This window comes from Falco naumanni, chromosome 4 (assembly GCF_017639655.2).
Source record: "Falco naumanni isolate bFalNau1 chromosome 4, bFalNau1.pat, whole genome shotgun sequence".
NCBI classification, from domain to species: Eukaryota; Metazoa; Chordata; class Aves; order Falconiformes; family Falconidae; genus Falco; species Falco naumanni.
The window spans coordinates 108659546-108679840 of NC_054057.1; the positions used below are offsets into that span (position 1 = coordinate 108659546).

General features: G+C 42.7%; 4 protein-coding genes across 8 annotated transcripts in view; all 4 read right to left on the bottom strand.

The window, feature by feature from the left end:
- LOC121086882 (DNA-directed RNA polymerase II subunit RPB1-like) overlaps positions 1-20295 on the bottom strand; it is a 527323-nt gene that overhangs the window by 356759 nt on the left and 150269 nt on the right. The window lies entirely within an intron of this gene.
- Positions 1-20295, bottom strand: part of LOC121086932 (translation initiation factor IF-2-like) — a 533674-nt gene that overhangs the window by 349527 nt on the left and 163852 nt on the right. The gene's annotated exons all lie outside the window — the stretch shown is intronic.
- The window catches only part of LOC121086877, a 503078-nt gene that overhangs the window by 340787 nt on the left and 141996 nt on the right, over positions 1-20295 (bottom strand). The gene's annotated exons all lie outside the window — the stretch shown is intronic.
- The window catches only part of FBLN2 (fibulin 2), a 107345-nt gene that overhangs the window by 86425 nt on the left and 625 nt on the right, over positions 1-20295 (bottom strand). Inside the window, exons 1-2 of one of the 4 annotated variants that reach the window (XM_040591267.1) lie at positions 9377-9501; positions 1494-1617 (exon numbers count right to left, since the gene is read on the bottom strand). The exons of 1 other annotated variant lie outside the window; for it this stretch is intronic. The gene's annotated coding sequence lies outside the window, so the exon portion shown is untranslated. Of the gene's footprint in view, positions 1-1472; positions 1618-9376; positions 9502-20295 lie in introns of those variants that run through there. 2 more of the 4 variants (XM_040591265.1, XM_040591266.1) reach the window with 2 other exon arrangements.

The window sequence follows — 20295 nt, forward strand, 5'->3', positions numbered from 1 at the left end:
GCAGCAGCTGGAACACGCCAAGCACGCTGCTGCGGAGCCTCTGACAAACCAAGGTTCAGCTTCTCTTAGGACAATGCAAGTGCAGTGCCCATGCACAGGAGGCTCAGCGGGTGCTTGCAGCTGAGCCAGGGTCATACAGCTTTGCTGCAGAAGGAGCCTAACTTTCTTTTTAGTGAAAATAAATGTGTTTGTTATTGATAAACTTTTTTTTTTTTTTAACACCACCAAGTTTCAGGTGAATATATATGCAGCTCGAAAACACGGTTAAATAATTCAGCTGTTTCCACGACAGCCAAAAAAATCTGGGAAAAGATTAAAGCAAACTCAGCAACAGCCACTCAAAAAACGTTTCCCAAGGCACAGCCAACAAAAACTTGTCAAAGCTCATAAGTTATGAACTAATTTGCACAGCGAGAGCTCTTTTGGCAGCAGGCAGGCAGAGTGCGTCCCTCAGCTCCACAGCACCTCAAGTAGCTGCATGCATGTGGAGACAGCCTTGGGAGATGTGGCAGCAAAGCCTCAGTGACAGTCCTGCCCCAGGTGCCATCACCAGTTCACTGCTCTGGGCTTAGGTGAACACTGTCAATACTGGTAGCTGCTCTGATAAGCAAAGGAAAGAATTTTTTCTCATTTAAAGAGCTGCACTCCTCCCTTCCCTCTCAGGAAGAAACAACCCCCCCGTTTCCACAATGCTCCCCATTATTTAGATACTTTTTGGTGAGAAACCGTAAGTAACTCAAGCAGAACATATCCCTGTACAGTCTCATAACCATGCTCCACAAAAAGCATCCTTTCAAGGTCCTGGATTACATTTCTCTCTCTTCTACTTTCTTTCTCTAATCTTCCTCCAGGATACCCCAGTCCTCTACCCCTTCCCAATGTTCTACAGAGTTCACATATTTGCAGGGCTGCTGCTGACTCTCACGAAGGGGGAAAAAAAAAAGCTGCAAACTCAAGGACAATGGCACGCAAAATCTGAGCATCTCATCTCCACTTCCTCTGTGATTCCCCCTCCCCTTTTCTTCTTTCCTCAATGAAATGACTACGATAGTACTTAGAACTTTCTGCAAGCAACAGATTTAAACTTTGGGTTTATTTGTATTCTTAATCCAAACTTCTACTGCGCACGAGTCCTGCCAGCACTTCAAACACCTCAGCAGCGACAGTAAGTAACACAGATCATCTCCTTTTGTGGGGAAACATGCCGGTTAAAGCATCTGGGCATTAAAGAGAAGCACATCTGGGTACTATCTATTTCAGGCAGCCTTGTTGGAGCAGTTGAAAATGAAAATTCCCCCACCCCCACCTCAAAATACGAATTAGGCAAAAAGAAAGCCTACTATTTAACTGGCAGCTTAGCAAGTGGCCTTTACTGCCCTGTGCACTGCCATGTGCCAATCTGGAAATAAATAATGACTGTTTGCATTGAAGGAAGACTGAAGGGAATGGCTACACAGTTTTCCACAGCCTACCTGTGAGGCAAAGCTGCTCACCAGTCAGAGGAGGGGTGGTTCCTGTATCGCCTGAACTTCAACCTCAGGACTGAAGAATTTGACTTGAGGCTCTCCAGAGTAACTTGGAGGGGTTTGCTTCAGTCTGCCAATTAATTCCAAATGACTGTCAAAACAAAATGTCAATACAGTAAGTGTGTAGTAAATAATTTTTCAGTAAATGTGTCCTGACCTTGTCATTATCATGATTAATAGTGAAATTCTATCTGCTGACAGTGTGAAAATAACACGTATTGTGCAGTGAACATTTTATAGTATCTTACTAATTTGGTTCACAGTTCCTCCACAACTTTTATAGAGAGCTCTGTCAACGTACCTCTTTTGATCCACAACACACAGAGTTGCTCTCTACAATCAGGATTTCTCTAGGAGTACTGTGAATCTTGACATGTTCCCCTCAAAAGGCACAATGATTTTTCACAGTGTAGCAAAATCCCCAGAAGGACCCAAGATCAAACTCTTTTCCTTTATGACTCAACAGGATCCAAATCTGTCCCTCAAGAGAGTAAATGTGCTGTCAGCAACCAACTGTAGCAACAAACCAACTCCTTTCATTAGCTGTACTCTGCTCCACAGCTGAGAAAATACACGTTCCGCTCTCCCAGCTGCAGAATGCACCTAGCTGCAACTTGCACGACAGCAGGTGAACTTCTGCACACCCACTGTCCTGCCTGTGCTTTGGCTCTTAAACAAATTACACTTAGAGACAGCACACAAGGCCATCCCTGTCTTTATTCCATACAGAGACGGCATTCTCTGCCCTATTCTTCTGGATAAAGACCGGGGGGGTGGGTGGGGGTGGGGCGCGGAATGAAGAAGGAAGACTCCCTAGCTTATTATAACTGGTTGATAAAATGCTAGCTCACATTTATCCATCTCAAGCACACCACAGTGTGATCCTTCTCAGGTTTTGGAGGTATCATTGCTGTCGTCTTCACCTCCACCTCACACTGAGGAAATATCTCTGTCTTGAGTCACTGGGATTATATTTTCTCCGTTACAGTAACTGTTCTCAGAATTTTCTTATTTACAAAATTTTCAGCCCTCTGTGCAGCCCTGAGCACACTATTACTGCTGGAATCATCCCAGATTTGTTAGGCCTGTCCTCAGCAGTGATCCCAAGAGTTTGCTGGGCTCTTATCTGAACAGATTCTTTCTGTTAGAAGGAAGGAACAAGAATAAGCAGCACAAGAAGAAGCAACTGTCCTGACCACTACTTCTACCTGTAAAGCTTATCCAGAGTAAGGCTGGCACGAACTAAGATCTTCAAGCTTCACTGCAGGACAGGTTGCGTAGGACCTCTACTGCCAGAGGCCAGTCCGTGCCTGAACCTGCACACAAGAACCACGGATACAGGATGAAACAAAGGTGTGCAAAATACAATGGTGGCTGCATCTCCCAACAGAAACTGGTACCAGTATCACTAAATAGTCATCTCTTTTGCTTTGCTGCTGCTCAGCCCCATTTCTTGATTCTCCAATCCTATGGTTTTCTATAAGCCATAAAGGGAAGACAGGGTTTCTAAACTCTATTTAGATACATTTAGATACACAAAAACTCCACAAAGACAGGCCTGTAATTTTGCACTGAAAATCGTTCAGCTAATTAGTGTGGCTGAGTATCTGCCCAGATTTTTTTTTGGTATGAAGGAACTCAGATTTATTTCAGCACTGACACACATGTCCTCTCTCCACCCACACCACGAGACAATGGACTGCAGACAAAAGCGTATCTGTAGAAAGTGGACTGCTTGTACCATGAGGCATATTGCCAATTATAAATTAATGAAGTCCAGAAAAGGCAACAATGATCATTCCTCAGGAACAGTTTCCTCTCATATGGTGACTAAAGAAATCCCATATCAGGGTTATTACATAAACCAATTAAATTCTTTAGCTAAAGCAAAAAATTATTATTTTAATGGAGGAAAAACTAGAACATTTGGCTAAAATGTTCTCACAGAAATGTTAATTACCACAGGCATTAAACAAATGGAAATCAAAGCCTACCATTTGTAGAGCACTTTCAAAAGTTTTAATGCAAAAAATGTGCTGGAAAGAAACCTTCAATTTTTCCTCATGAATGAAAGCAAATCCCTGTAAATGAAGCTACATCTATCATGCTGCTAATCAGTCAGCAGCCACAGATGTAATCCATCAATCAAAACTGTTCCTGCACAAACTTTCCATAGAAGATAATGGAATTAATTTGGTTTGTTGGATACCAAAATGCAAAAAGATGCCTGCTCTGCTATTTAATCTCAGAGCCTACCATTCAGAAACAACAATAAGACCAGATGTAACTAATAGAAGTTATGCTTGCAATACCTCCCATCTTCCACCCTGTGTTTATTCTTCACTGATCCTCAAAGACTGGGAAGAGTTCTAAGAGAAGTTGAGAGTTGCTGTGTGACTCCCACTTCGGTAAAGTGAACTGTCCTCCACTTCACTGGCTGGGCATCAGGCTGAGGAAGGTTTTGCTCCTCAGTGGCCAGCGAGTCCTTGAAGTGATGGGACGAGCAGGATGGCGTTCCATGCACCCAACACGCACACACTGCCTGGGACCTTTTATTGTATCTGCTGAAGCACAAAATTATATCAACTAAACATGATGCTGACCAGGAAGATTATCTGGATCCTACAAGACAAACAGGATCTGGATGTATAGTGCTTTCAGCCTTATTTATCCTTCAAGAGATGCCAAGGCCACTAATGCTACTTCATTTACTGAAGATTAAAATCTAGAGAAGTGTTTCAGAGGAGGCATCATACTAGATGTTGGAGAAAGTCTGGTTTGTTTCTTCAGTGATAAGACCTGTTCTCTTCCAATCAGAAAATTTAGTTACAATTAACCTGAAATAGATTTAAAACTATTTAGAGGCCGTCATAAGATGAAAGCACTGACTGGTTCTTTGAAACTCATAAAAAGAAAATATCTAGTATTAATTCTTGCTGAAAGGTTTCAACATAAACAGACATCTAAACGTCGAAATAGGCATATTTCTGATGCTCCTTTGGCATGCTTTTGCTCACTTAGAAAGGTGCACAACCCTTTTGTCTCCGGCACATGTGGAACTTTTCCTGGATCCTGAACTTTTCCACTGATTTCAGTAGCTTTGGACCAGATCCAAATTGTCCAAGGTGTAACCTTAACTGGGAAGATAATTTCCTGGTAATAGGAGTACTGTTTTTTTCTGTATAGCATACAGAATCTCAAACTGTATGCCTAAATACATTTTAGACAACTTCTGCCCTCAGATGCACATCTGTAGTTCTTGTGTTCATAATGATTTGTGGTTCTGTACCATATTTACACTACAAACCAGAATGAATATTCGAAGAGCAAGTATTGTTTACTTTGTAAGTTATACATTACATTTTCTATTGCCACAGGAAGCTAGTATGATCTGCTGTGTAAATATGCAACCCATTCTCCTGAATATTTTAAGTTACTGATCATCAACAGATACAAGTCACCCCATGATAACCTGCAACTAAAGGCAGAACATTCAAAATTAGAAATCTTGGCAATCGAGAAATGTTGATATTGCAAAATTTGGCTTTGTTTTAATGGGGAACAAAATGGAAGTTTTACTTTAACTATTGCCCAGAAGAGAACAGGTGTCACCACTGAAGACCAACCAGACTTCTCCAACATTTATAAGAAAAAGGCAGCTCCTTTCAAATATACTGAAACGTAAGCTAGCCTCCTATTTTTGTATACATTTTTCGGGAAATTAAAACAGTGTTGTAAACTTTGCTTTTCACATCAGGCTGCACCCAGGTATTCCTCTGATGCTGGAGGGATAATCCAAAGCAATCAACTGAGAAGCGTGCTATTTTGCATTGAATTATATACATGCAGGTATTCCCATTAACATAAAATGCTGATTGAATATTTTTATATTTTACCTTATAGAGGTGCATATAATTTAAACAACAAGAATATTTATTTTCCTTTCACAACATCTTGTTTTTGTTGAACATACTAACCAAACAGTAAATTGAATCTGATTTTTATTACAATGACCAATACTCCACTAAGGTGGTATTGACTAGTGCGGCCCCTTTGTTTGGTCTTGGTACATTAAAAGACATATATATATGTTTTGGTCAATTTTCTCCTGGAAATGGAGGAGAGGAAGTTATTTTATTTTCCAGCTGAATAAATACTACAACTGTAAAGTTGATTTAAGCAAGGGGAAAGAAATCATTAATATAACAGAAGAATGAGCTGATGCTTTCTCCTTCACACTAGTTATGCACAGTCCAGCACATAACTGGCAAGAAAAATTAAGATGACAAATTTACTAATACACTAAAGATGAAGTCTCCCAAAATCACAGAACTTTTAATATTAAAAACAAAACCAAAAACCCATGCAAAAACATGGCAAAAACCCCAAACACCAAGGGAAGTAAAGAAAGTGAAGTGAGAAGTATTCCAGCTTTCCAGTCTTCCCTTAAATTCTCCTCTTGGTGCTTCTACAAACGCAGTCTCCGAGGCTGGGCTAACGTGCAGCGGTGCGGCAGAAAGAGGCACCTGCAGAGAGCCTTCCTGTGGCATGACCTTGCCTCACCCCAGAATGATTTTAAACACTTTGGCAGCCCAGTCAGACATTCACACCCAGCTGACTGATTTTGGAGGCTGGGAGAGGGAAGATTTTCACCAGATTTCCAGTAATATAAAGGTAGTGCAACTCTGCAGAGACCATTCTAAAAGCAAGTTGCTGATACAGTGATCTTGGGTATTCAAAGTACAAAGAGTAAGAGTAGAACAAAGGGGACCACGGATTTAAATTCTCTGGAGATCACACATTCAGTTTAATTTCAGTTTTCCAGAAGTTACCTCCCTGATGAAGATTCCTCTACAGTCAATGGAGAGCTGGGTAAAACTTCAGAGGACAACTAATATCACCGATAATCTGTTTATGATGGATGGATTACCCCCTAGATGTGAGCTTGTCTTTATGCCCCATACGGGGACCTTACATGATTAATTACCTTGTTTTCAGGTAGATAAAGCTGAAGAGTCTGTCATTTTTTCAGTTTGCAAAGGAGAACTCTGCAGGGAATGCGAACAAAATTTATAGAATTGTAAGAAAGACAGACAAACTGAAGGGGATATTCCTTCACCAAGTGTGGACCACAAAAGTGCAGATGCCAGTGAGGAGAAAGCAATCGTTCCCTGAGAGGCCAACTGGAAGCATCACAGCAGAGCTCTGAAAAATGATGGATTCCATCATCCTAGCAGTTCCCGGTCATTTAGAGGAATGGAGAAGGAAAGTGGTGCAACTTCTCACAACTGTGCCAGTCCTCCTTGGTTTGACTTGTAAGATTAACTTTATGCAGGGTGCAAGATGTGTATCATGATGGAGATGTTCTGCTCAGCTCTGTAGGGTGGGCTACATTATACATTGACATGGTAAGGACCGTCAGGATTTGCTTTTTCAGTGCTCCCACACTATTCTCAGAGATCAAAAGCTCTATCAATTAAAGAAGACAGAACTTTATTGCATGGAGACAGGATGAAGACATAGCCAATCTATCTGATTATAAATGTACCATAGTCTTGTTATACAGAGACTACTGCCAGTATACACTGACCATATTATGTACTGACCGTTGTTTTCCAACTCCTGATATATAAGATTTCCTGTTTGGGATGTTTAACAACAGTAAGTGTGCAACTTCAAAATAATGTGACGAGAGAGCTTTCCACGTTACCTTCCAATACGTACTACCACCTCAGCCTACAGGCACTGTTTTCTCCTTCAGTAGAGGATTTCAAGTTGTTTGACTCTACCGTGTTTATTTACACAAATACTATTCCTTTCTTACAGATGGATATGATCTGTTGAAGACCTGGAACATTTTATCCCATAGCAAAAGTCATTCAAAAGTACCATCTGTTCTTCCTGCAGGGGCACAGTAATGCCAGAAACTGTTTAACGTTCCATAAATTAAGACCATATAATGGATAGCTCATTGTTAAAGTGAAGCAAGGAATCGTTTGGAACCTGATGACAGACATTTTGCTGGGATTTTGACTTAAAAATAGTATCCAGTGTATTATTTTTGCTTTGTTTCTTTAAAAACTTCACATTCAATATTAAACAGCAAAGGCGTGTCACAATCTAGACCATTTTAATGCCTGGCTTTATCCCCACTTCCATCAGTGTCAGCAGGGTCCTTTCTAATAACTTCAGGGGGAGGCTTGGACTGGGCCAATGGGTTAGAACAGATTCACTGAAAAACCAAATTCTGTTCTCATTTACCCTGGTATGCATCTGCTGTATCTGCATGATATACTTCCTAAGAGAACAGAATTCTGTCTACAAGTTTAAGAGCCATTAAAGTATGTCTTATTTTATAGATGTTACACTAATATATTACACTCACACACATACGCAAACAGCTCCCGACCCCGCCTTTCACTTACTGGTAAGAAACCCTAGCCAGAAGGGAACTTCCATTTGCTATTCCTTTCTACATCCAAATGCTAAGACATGCAGATGTTTAATCAACAAAAAGGCTGGACATAAAATCTTGCTTATGAGTATGTGTCATTTGAGTCAACATTAAAAGAGCTTTCATTCACCATTCATACAGAAAAAAACACAGATTAAAAGAAAAAAAAAGTCTACAACAAAAAAAAATATAAAACATGCACAAAAGAAATCAATAGCGCTTAATTGGAAAAAAATGGCACAATAAAATCCTCCACCCAAGAGTGGGACTCAAGTGGCACTCTGCCCGGTTCTCTGGGCTTCCCGGGGACAGGCAGTCCTCCCCAACATGCAACCCTTGTCACACGCGCCGGGAGCTGCGTGTGAGCTGTGCTCCAGAGGCTCAATGCAAAAGTTACACTTCTTAAATCAGAAAACTACTATATACTGGTGCATTTCAAAACCCGTTAGGGAAACAGAGAAGTAGATGACACTTACATGCTCTAAGCAATAAGAATTACAATCTAAAACCTGAGCTATTTAAGCACATAAAGTCATTATTTAAGACTATGTATGTAAACATATGCAATTATTATAATCTCTTTGTGAAGCTCTCACATTGCTATGATAAAATTCACAAAAGCATAGCACTGTTAGCCCAACCATTACTATTCCCAGAGACAATGCATATATTTTTCCATCACATCAGATCCTGGATGGTGGGGGAAGGGCAGAGTGGTGGGGAGGGGGGAAATGCAACTTGAGAAGTGGTAAGTGTGTCAAAATCTAAATTACTTGGAGATATTTTGCAGCACAATCATCCTTTATGCTTATGCAGCTCAGCTCATATGGCTCACATTCAGCCTGTCACAGTGAATCATTGCTACTTCTTGACTTACATTAACAAAAACAAACCTAACTTTCGCTTCAGTATGTGAGGTAAAATGCTCTCTGAATTCCCAGTCAAAAGGCCAGAAGCAGCATTAAAAATAATGGGTTTTGTAAGAAGCTCACTTCTGAGGAGAACATAAAAAAACAGTCCATGAAGATCTGACTAATAGCACAAACACATGTGTTGCTTATGGAGTATTTGCAAAAAAAAATATCCGTACTGCAAAAGCTTTGTCCACGAGCAGAGCAGACACAGCTTTAGCAGTCTAACTAACAAAGCAAATCCACCCCTATCTACTTAAGTCTATAAACTGCATCAAACAGAAGATATTTAACAAGAGTGATGAACAGTTAGAAAGCAAATCTGGAAAACAAAGTACAAAATCAAAGAGAAACACAGCCAGATACAATCTTTGCAACTAGCAGAACACAAGGCACAAAGCAAAGCCAGCACTAAAACAAAGTTATTTTACACTTCTCCCAGCAAATTTGCAACAAATGTCCAGTTACGAAGGATTTCTGCTGACCTGTGGATATGCAGCAATGTAGATGCAGTGACTTTTCCTATCACCTTTTGTTCCCAGCCATGTCAGCTGTGCTCTGCTCCAAGTGCTGCTCACACTCCCAAATCCCCTTTTCCAGCTCTATCTTAGGAACTGCCCAGATTTTGTAGTGTAATCTGAGCAGGGAAGTACCATGTGCCTATGATATGGTTAATTCACTTTTTACCCCCTGCAATGTCTAAGGAAGCTGCTTCGCATTTCAAAGCCATGCCTACAGCCTCCTGACCAAGGTACAGCCAGAGCAGCACTGGGGCTGCCTCCTCCACCCAAATGGGGCTGTTAAACAACTCGTTCCCACCTACCAAACCTTGGGATGGGGGATTCACTGGCTGCTGAGGCCCTTTTCTCCCTTTCCCCAGGTGCCCAGTGCAGAGGGACCACAGCCCCCACATCAAATGGGCCAGCCCTCCTTGCTCAGGGCCACCACCACAGTGCTGGGGGCATCGCTCTCCCCATGGCCAATACCATGGCTGTCCACTGAGACAGCTCTGGTAAGGCCCAGTGTGACCCCTTGAGACCCAGCAAAGCCTGGGCATCTGGTCAGCGATCCTTGGGAGTGAAGACGTTACATGGGTTTAGCTGCAAGACTCATCCATTCCTCTCTAGTGTTGCCATCAGCTAAGTAAGAAGCAATCGCAGTTTCTTCTGCTAACAGGAAAACTTTCTACTACTATGAAAAACATAAACTAAAAAGCCTCTAAACTGTCTTTAATTAATTCTTCTGTTAATACTCTTTTATAGTTATTAATCTATTTCTGGTTTGTATTTGCATCATCTTAATGCAATCATGCTTAATGATGAGAAGACTGCACACTTCCGAGAAGAAGGAAATGCCTCTTGCTCCCAAATACTGCACAGGGAAGCATTAACCCAGTTGCGAAGCTGCCAAACATGCATGGTGCAAAGAAGAAGGGGTAGAGTAGTCCTCACGTTCTGTCACTCCTGCTCGTCCCACCCCAGCCCCACCATCTAAGTGCTGCACACCAAAGCCCAAGTGATTAACAACTAGCACCAATCTGGTGTAGGCTTTTCCTGAATGTTCAGGTCTTGAAAAGGGTAAAATGCAAGCTGTCAATGGTTGTGCTATTCCCCAAATTTCTTGAAAGCAAATTCCATGTAATCCCAATGTCAACATTGTCAAAGTCTCAAACACTGACAAATCAAATTACACAGGGAGGCGGAAGGAGCCCCACTTGGCAAAAAAAACCAGGAGGTTGCTATTACTTTCTCTGCCAACCCTAGGCAGATGGGGGGGAACAGCTATAGCTGCTTTTAAACAGCTGGGAAGGGGCCCCTGAAAGAGATTAAAGGGGAGCAACAGTCAGGAATCGTGGAAAAGGAAGGACATAAGAAACAAAGATGGCAGAAAATAGAAAAGCTTTGGGGGAACTTCAACTCTTGGCCAGAAGGCGGCAAAGCAGTTCCATGTAAGGAACCTCCTTTTTAAATTCTTGGCTTTGTGAGTAACACCTGCAAATAACTTGGGTGGAATGTCTAACAGTTGCATTCTGCATCTGCGGAGTTTTCCTTTCTTCAGACTCCAAACCTTCACTCTGAAGCAAAGGTGCAAGTTGCATCTTCCTTGTTGCATCGCTTAATAAACTAGCTATGTTTGAAATCAACATGTAAGGTAACACTTGAAATAAGGTACTATATATGACTGTTTCAGAGAAAAAATATTTATTCTTCAATGAATTGAAGATCTCAGCTCGGAAATTTGATCTTCACCAGTTATAATGATGATTGCTTACAAAAAGGAAGTGAAGTGATCTCAAAGGTTAGGAATTGCAGCCAAGAGACGTCTCTCTTGCTGGCTGGCTGCGTTTATAGCCACAACCTGTACCTCTGCCAGGCACAGGCATCATCTCCACTGTGCCCTGGGCAGTGCTCCGTGGTCCTCACCCCATTAACATGGGACTCTATGCCTCCCACCCCTGATTCATGTCAGTGACCCCTCTGATTTCTGTGCACCTCAAGCCCTCCAGGTCAGGGCCAGGCGGCGAGGGCTGCACAGCTAGGGCAGGTCACAGCTAACTGCAGGAAGCCAGCTCTTCACTGCCTAATTTCATTAGCCTGTAGAACAGGCTATAATTTGCTGAAATGATGATTAATCAGATCTTATTTTTCTCTAACGCAGTTAATGAACAGCCAATTAAGTGTCTCAGTAATTCTGAAATAACAAAGGAGTACTCCTCAAGTGACAACTAGCAGCTACTTAACAGCCCAAGCTAGCATCCCAGCAATAGGCAGCCTGGCTGGAAGGGCAGAAGATAAGTGACTAGAATGTCCTTCCACGCACATCATCACAAAGCCACCATTTTTTCCTGCTTCCCTTAGAGCTCAGAGGCCCTGTACTGGGCACTCTGCAAGTACTAAGCATGCCCCACCACCCGCCTCCCCTCATTGCTTGCTCCCAGGGCTTTGCTTTTTTTTCTGTACACCAGGGGGCTGCGGACACCCTCATTCCCAGCTGCAGCTCTGCAGAGGGAACCGACCACTGCCTCCAGCCCATCCCCTGTGTCCATTGCTGCTCCTCAGGCCTGCAAACGGTGAGGGGGGGCAGGGAGCACAGCCAGGGGACAGGTGACTCTGGCTGGGATGCCCAGGAGGGAGGGCAGTGCACTGCTATAGCAGCCCGACATCCAGCTGGAAGAGCCTGGGCATGCCCAGCCTGCCAGCTCAGTAGGGCAGCAACTGTGTATCCTGAAGTTCAGTTCATATCTTTTCCAGACTCCAAATAAATCCGTGAATGTTTAATTTTGATCATATAAATCAGGATAAGATTAAGATATATAAATACAGCTTAGTGCAGTACCCAAAAAGCAAGGAATGACATTTTTAAAAGAATCCACAATCTTGTTTTTTTGAAGTATTTCTTCATTGGGAATTGTGCTGGAGCAAAGAATGCAAAACTTAGAAGTTTCCAAGAGGGGGTCATGTGAAATTACTCTATTTCAAGATTTTCCAAATCACTAACATTTTGATTCTAAATGTATTTGCAAGAATCTGCCAACAAACCATTTTTCACCATCAAAATAGACAATTTTTTTGCAGTTTCTAACTGTCCTCCTTTTTTCCAGGTTTAAAAAAAAATATTTTTTTTAGAGAACTTATACCATTTCTGTAGGAACTTCTGCAATCCACAATGACATTGCATATTTTTTCAAATAAAAAGCAACCTCCCCCCCAGAAAAAAAAAGAACAAAGAACATCCTTTGTTTCAGACAAAGAATTTCAGGAGAAACCACAAAATATTCAAGCAAAACATTAAACATTTGATTTTCCACCCATTTTGCCAACAGTCTAAGTTTTCCCATAGTTCTAATATCAGGGTCAACAAGGAGGGGAGGGGAGGTAGGTCAGATGGATGACACTCTGCAACTTAAAATTTGTACTAATTGAATGAAGATGAAAACAGGATGTGATTTGCAGAAAGCATTTTTCTTCTTTAACTTAGCTTTTCTTTTAATGAGGAAACAAGACCTACTTAATTTACTCATCAGGAAAAAATGCCATTGAAAAACAAACAGTTGTGTTATTACACAAATCTGGGGGTGTGCTCCTGCCCAAGTGCCTGCCTGCGAACACCTAGCTCTGCACCCCATCCTAGGGACTAATATGAATGCCACGTGCTTTGCACTCTCAGGGCCAGGGCCCAAACATTACCATGTTACTGATGGCAGATGTTACTTGGTCTCTCGAAGTTAGTTTTAGGAAAGCAGTCTTAAGAAATGGGAACATTTCATTTGAAACCCACTGGAGACTATTTTATTAACACAGACACATGCTTGCTTGATACACCTCACCACCTATTGTAGGGTGGTTTTTTTCCAGTGGAAAGACTTATCACAACTGGGCAGCACGTGGAACCTTGGTTGCATGTTTGAGCACCGCACTGCCTAGCACTGCACAAGCATGCAACAAAACACTGTTTCTAGCCTCAAGAGATAAGCAACCTCAAACTACAGAAATGTAACCTAGAATTAGAGTTAAATACATGCAACTGTCTGGTCTAGGGGTATGCTTCATCTTCTTGATAAACATCATAAAGTGCTAATTTATTTTTTCACGCTTTACAGGAGAGATTTCAGTAAATATATACCTGGGAGTTTCCTTTCTAATTATTAGCATCTTAGTTCATTTTATTTAAACCTGGGAATATAAGTGATGCACTCAAGTTAATCTATTTGCCCAGACTGAAAAGACACTATTACATGTTCTTGTTCTTTTACACATCCTAAAATATTCAGACACTTGCAGCACTCCAGGGTATAGTGTACTATGTCAACAATTTGAGAAGAATGCAAAAATCTTAATAAAAAATTAAGAGATTGCTAATCACGTGCACAGGACATACCCTTTTGGATATGCAAGCAGCTACGCCAGGAACCAAACAGCATGTCTGAAAGCAGATTGCATTTTTGGGTTTGCTCTAAAGGCAAACTAATGTTTCAGAGCATTCTTCAGTTCCTCTTACCGAGTGGATCCATTTACACTCTTTACCAGTTCAGAACTGAGGTGTAATCCCTCAAATCGATCTGCTTTGTACAGTGTCAGATGATATCCTTTCCAAGTAGCCATCCAAGTTTTATACATTAAATCACACCCAGTCTTTCAAGACCATCAGACAGGATGTTATACTGATTATATGACAGGGCACCACGCATGAGGCAGATTAGTTTAGAATAGGAAAAGATGACATGCTACCAAATGTAAGTGTCCTGGTTATGAAAATTAAATAAATAAAAAATACGCCTCGACAGACCTGGTAAAGCCACTGGGCAAGCCTCAGCAGCTCAGTAAGAAAGATGTTCTCCAACAGTGACTGCATTAGGCTGTTAGTGTGCTGTGGTGACTATCCCCTCCTCGGCTGCAGCTGTGCTGGTGAGACCTCCAGCTGCCTGTCCTTACCACGAGCAGCAACAGCCCAGCTCCCTTCAGATGGGGCTGGTGGAGCAGCCTCTCACAGTCCTCTCTAATTCACTTCAGGAAGGAAAGAGACAAACCCAAAAGACAGCAGGATTATCTTCAATAGTCTAATTAGTGGCTTGAGATAATCCACTTGATTTTGCCTAAAGCAAATTAGGAAGTGCTCCTGTGAACTATGCAGCCAGCAGATAGGACTGCTACCTCCTGCCAAAAGGCAGTGACAGCAACGGGAGGCAGTGGCCTGGCACAGCCGTTACCAGAGGAAAAGGTCTGTCTGGTAGTGGTCTGAGAGGTTGGGTATCTGCACAGATGCCCACCCTTGACCCCAGTCTCAAGGTGTTTCAGAAGGTGCAAACCAAGTCCAATAACTCCGCCCAGGAGAGTTGCTAGCATCTTCTCTGCCAACTCGTTTAAATGCCAGCAATACATTCAGCACAGCAAAACTGTATTAAAAATAAAATAGAATTGGGCTTTGGTATCAAAAACAAAATCTGGCAGCCTGTTCCCATGCAAAATCCATCAAAAGTGATACATTTGTGGAGGACAGCTGGAACAAATCCATGACATTTAATGACATGGTAAAAGCAAACCTTGAACAAACAACTTTAAATCATTTGAAATACTACTGTGAATAGATGAAACTTTACAGTGCTCACATATTACAATAATTCATCACTTCTAAACAGTTGGGTTTAATTCTTAAAAAAAAAATCATCATTTGCAGAAGTGGTTGTTGGTTGGTTGTTTTTTTTTCCCATTCCAGACATATATTTAAAGTAGCATTCTCCTATGAAAAGGTTTCAGGCTACACAACACTTCAGAGTTTTAAACGCATTCCATCTCTCTCCTATCTAAAGACTCATGACACCAGCAAAACAGTACTTTTCCAGCTTCTCTCTTCTTTCTCCTTTTTTTAATAAGTAATCTGTCCTCCAAATCCCAGTGCACAGTGCAGAAAAGCTAAAGTCTCAGAAAGTTGTTTCTATAAAACACTTCAAATGGGATTGTCACAGAAACACAGACAACAGATTGCCTTTTAATTTAAATGGGAATTCAAATCCCATAGGCATCCTCTAAATCTCTGTCCATGCATGTATATCCAGCACCATCTTAAATGGTTCACAAATCCTCAGGTGAAAGAACAGGTCTGTCCCCCCATGGGTAAAAAAGCTGTTCAATCTGAACCACACAGACACCCTGAAGGAGTTCAGCTGGTCCCACTTGTGATGGCTGCTGCAGAGCACCAGTGACCTGTGAAATTTCCCAGAAAGAACTGTTAATGGGACCTGAGCTGGGGGATAAGGTACCAAGCTGAAATGATTTAGGACTGCATGAATGTGAGTGTAAGGGGCACATCTTAAGCTGATTCTGTCTGACAAACGTGGTTAAGTTGATATTGGACAAATAGCTCAGCTCTCATTTCAGTAAAGCCCGGGGGACACGCCAACAGTCTCTCCTGGACATGGCTATAGCAGGAGTTGGCAGAGGACCAGCAGCTGGCTGGTAGTCCCCCACCGCATGTCTGGCAGGAGGGACAGAGAGAACATTCACTGTGCTAGTGCAGACTCAGCTAATTTAAGTCAAAAACAAAGGTGGTTTGAGCTAACCTGGCTGACTTTGCAGTGAGGTAGATTAAGAACACCCGTAAGACCCTTTCTGCCAGCTCTGCTGGGGATATAATCTTTGCTGGTTTTATTTTCTATTTCCAAAAAGTCATGTATCCATGCCCCTGGCATTGCTTTTTCTCTCTCCCTCCACCACCAGTCTAGACAAAACTCGGTTAAGATCCTTTTTCAACTATACATGTACAGGTGTAAGGGGTTAGCAGTCGCTAGAAGGTTTCATCGATACAGGAAAAAATGAGCTCCTTGTCTCCCAGGTGTGTTCACTGAATAGAGTCAACTAAAACCAGAACTGAACTAAAAGAAGTTTCATGCTAAGGATGAAAAAAGAAAAATAAATTCCTACTGAAATAGGCAGTAAAGAGCCTGTGAGGTGAGAAGGGACACTTTTTAAGCCTTTACTTCACAAAAAGGAGCATGTGACACGCTTCTTCATGACTTCGTCTCTCCGGTGTCCCCTGAGCCCAGACCACCTCCAGACCGCAGAAGCAGGGTTGCTGTCCATCGTGCCTGAGGCAGCCCACACAGTTGTACCACGGTGGGACCGCTGGCGCAGAAGCACTTCCCACGCTCCTGTCTCCACCCACGTCTCTACAATACCGGATTCCTGGCACTGGTTTGGACAGCTCGGCAGTCATTGCCTGCCTTCATTCATAAAAATGAGACCACACTGATGAAAGCCACAGGCTCTAGTGCACCCAGCTAAAAAAGTCAGTGACATCTCCCGGTCAAGCATTTACTTCCACAGCCTCCCCTACGCGGGAAGCTTGGAGGTCACATCTGGACAATGAAGTCAGGGAGAGCTGCATGTGTGGATCAGTGACAGTGCTTAAACTTCCCCCTGATTTTGGATTCAATCCACAGAGTTAATTAGCAAACAAGACAGACATGTATGTATGCCTTAAAGCAGACCAGGAGATGTAATTAACACAACTTCATTTTCATGAATAATATATTAGGTTTGTAACACACAAGAATTCAATGGTAACTCAAAGGGTCTGGTCTTGCTCTAATTATGTTCAACAGAAGAAGGAGTGGATCCAGGCCACAAGTGAGCTGCAATTTCTTCATATCCAAGTGGGATATATGTTTGTTTCAACAGTTTGATTTCTTGCACAAAGACTGCAATAATGTAAGCAGAAGAAAACAAGCCACTTTTTGGAAAGCTCCTTTCAGGAGTCTCTTCTTTTAGCTCCTGATCTATATGAACATGAAATTGGAAAAGGACCTCTTGGGATATTAAATCCAGACCCCTGTATTAAAGGCAACGTGTCACTCCCAGCAGAAAGGAAGGTTAATATTATGCCAATGAGCTGGAAGGAAATCCAAATTTCTAATGCAAGAGAATGAGGAGGAAAGCTAAACAAAAGCGAATGCATGATACCATATCTCTGTATCAGAGCTTTATTTTAAACACATGGGCTGTTGGTACATCTAAGAGGAGACAAGAAGCAGAATAATTAAGAGTCAAGGTTCTTTCCACCACTAGGGATCTGCATGTAACTTAGAACTAGAAACACCTCAGTGCAGTTCAGCCCTGGGACAGAGGAGAAAGGGGAGCTCCCAGCAGGCGCAGCCCTTGCCTGGGGCAGCATGAGGCCACCTGAGATCATGGCTGTCCCAAGGTCAAAGGCTCATGGAAGAAAGAGACAAGCAGCCCCGGCACTGGTGAGCCAGCTAGCAGCAGTCTGGTTTCTTCTGCTGAAAAGCTAGAAGGCAGCTGTAGGAAAGCATGTGCCCCGCTGTAAGTCTTTCAGCAACCATAGAAATCTCTGGATAATTTAAGGGACACTTCTGGTTTTGCCAGAAGCAGTTAAATCCCACCTCTTACCCATAAACTAGGGGAAGAAACTCCCAGGCATGGAAAAATTTCCAAAGAACAGCTTGAAAGAGAAGACCAACATTGTAAACATTTGTCATCTCCCAGAATAAAGGAAAGAAGGCAGCTGTGAAAGGCGTGGTTGGCAGTAGGTTTGGTTTGGTTTACACAGGATGGAAAATCTAAAGGCGCAAGAATGATGAGGAAGGACAGTCACGGTACCCTCCATACCCGATAGTCTCCATGCAGGCTTTGAGAACTGAGAGGAGATACCAGACACTATAGCAATGAGAGCCACAGGAGTCCTTAGAGGTTCCAGCACACACACAAAAGGCGCAAAAAAGCATAATTTTTAACATGGAGTGAAAGAAGGTCACAGCTTGTAGATAGGATGTAATTACTCTTTGGTCCTGCAAATCCAGAGGAACAGGCACCTACAGGGCTGACAGCATGGAAATCCCCCAGCACTGTCCCACTTGTTGAGGAACTGTCCAGCAAAGCAAATTATTTCTGAGATATGTAATAACAGGCCTCAATACCAACCAGAGAGATAGCAGTTGAGCAGATGCCACTTCTCACTGCACTAGTGCTCTGTAGCAATCTACCACCAGAGCCAAAAGCCAGTCTGGGATGGCTGGTGGGCTTCATCTTGTGCATATGCAGGAGTAAAGCTACACTCATGCCACTGGTACAGACTCCTGCACGCTCACAGGCCTTTTCCAGTGGGCCAACTGACCCTCACCTATGCTCACACAACCAGCCTCAGGTACATGGGTTGTTGTTGCTCTCCCATGCTGCATGCCAGAGCAGGAGAGAAGGTGCTGATGGCACTGGAATGTCACCTTTATGCCACCAAGCACCGTGACTCACTGTCCATCATCACCCCTGAAAAGCTACCTACCACTTAGTGCACAGAACTGCATAAAGATTACTTCTTCCAGCTTCAAGTAGATCAGAAAGTATTTGGAAAGTATACAATGCCAAATTACCACCTAATGCAATTGAAAAGGTGGTAAAATGGCTGGATGGAAGGAAAAGAGTGAGAGATCTCTCCAACCACTGGAATCAAATTGAATTATAAGAAAAACACTTTTCCTAGTACTTAAATATGCTGCAGGGCTAGTGTTTACCTATTATTTATCCCAGTAAAGCTTGAAAAGCATCTTACTGCAGTATGTTCAGACCAGTAGTCCCACAAAAGTGGGATCCCTGAGGAGCTACCAGGACCAATGGCCTCAGCTGCTTTGCCATCAGCTGCTTGTCTTTACTGGGGAAGGTAAAGCTCCAGCCAACACACTACATTCAATAAATCCTGCTTAGAGCCTTGCCTCTGAGACAGAATACATGGATACAATTAAACTAACATGTCTGTTGAAGAACAAGGCAGCAATGGAAAAGGTTTGCCAACACAGTAATGCCGTTTAAGGGTGTGATTTTTAGATGATATTTTTACGCCAACACCAGCTCTATCAGTGCTGGTGTAACTGTCTTCAAAGTGATTTTGAAAGTCCAGCTGACTCTCTTTGCGAAAAGAAGCAGTTAAAAGACCCTTTTTGGCCTCTATAGGCCCCATTCTGCTATTAGGGAAAAATCTTTCATATCAAAAATGGTTTCATCCATTCCACTAATATGGGTGGTTTATGTCTAGAAAGCTGTATCTTTCTCAGATAACTTTACACCCATTGTCTGTATACCATAACCTGTAGCTTTTGTTTATTAAATGACAGTTTAACCAAGTTATAAATACAGCCATGTTTATTTTAGGGGATGCGCCCATAGCTTCCCTCTGCAACCAAAAGGACAAGGATGCCTAAAACAGAGATGTCCCGTGAGGGGGAGCAGTAACGGAGAGAATTCAGGGGCTGATGATCTGTTAGAAAACCAGAGGAACAGCTACACCCTCAAGTACCACCCTTCTACTCATCGCCAATCGGTGCAAAGAAACAAAACGCAGTACTGATACAACTCAGCAGTAACATCTTCTCTGTCAGTACCAAACGCTTAGAGAAAAAGCTCGATGCCAGTGTGGTACCAGTAAGCTCAAAGCACCTTCCTGCAGGTGGTACAGTCCCTGCACCCAACTTCACCTCCTCTGGCCTTGCTCCCCCCGGGTGGCTCAGCTCTGGGCGGACAGACGGGCTCCAGCACAAGTCTCTGAGTAACAAGGGGAATAGATAAGGCGAGGGGAGGCGAGTGGGCAGAGGGCAGGCTGGCTCCCTCTCAAGCCCTCAGCACACCATGAGCGATTCTGCTGCCCGGGTGTGGACTTCTCCAGCAATCCTGCAAGACTAGTCCCCGAAATCTCTGACACAGCCCCCTGGTCCACTCTGCCAGGGAGGCAGCTGGTGAGTGTTTGCACCCATCGCTGCTCACTCCAGAAATCCAAGCTGCCCAGCAAAAGCAGGCAGAAAGCACTTTCCTTACTTATCCCATGTACTTTCTCCTCTTCCTTTCAAACTTCCCGTTGGTTTTCGCTTAAGCTCACACGAGGCGAGCAAGCCTGCACAACTTGG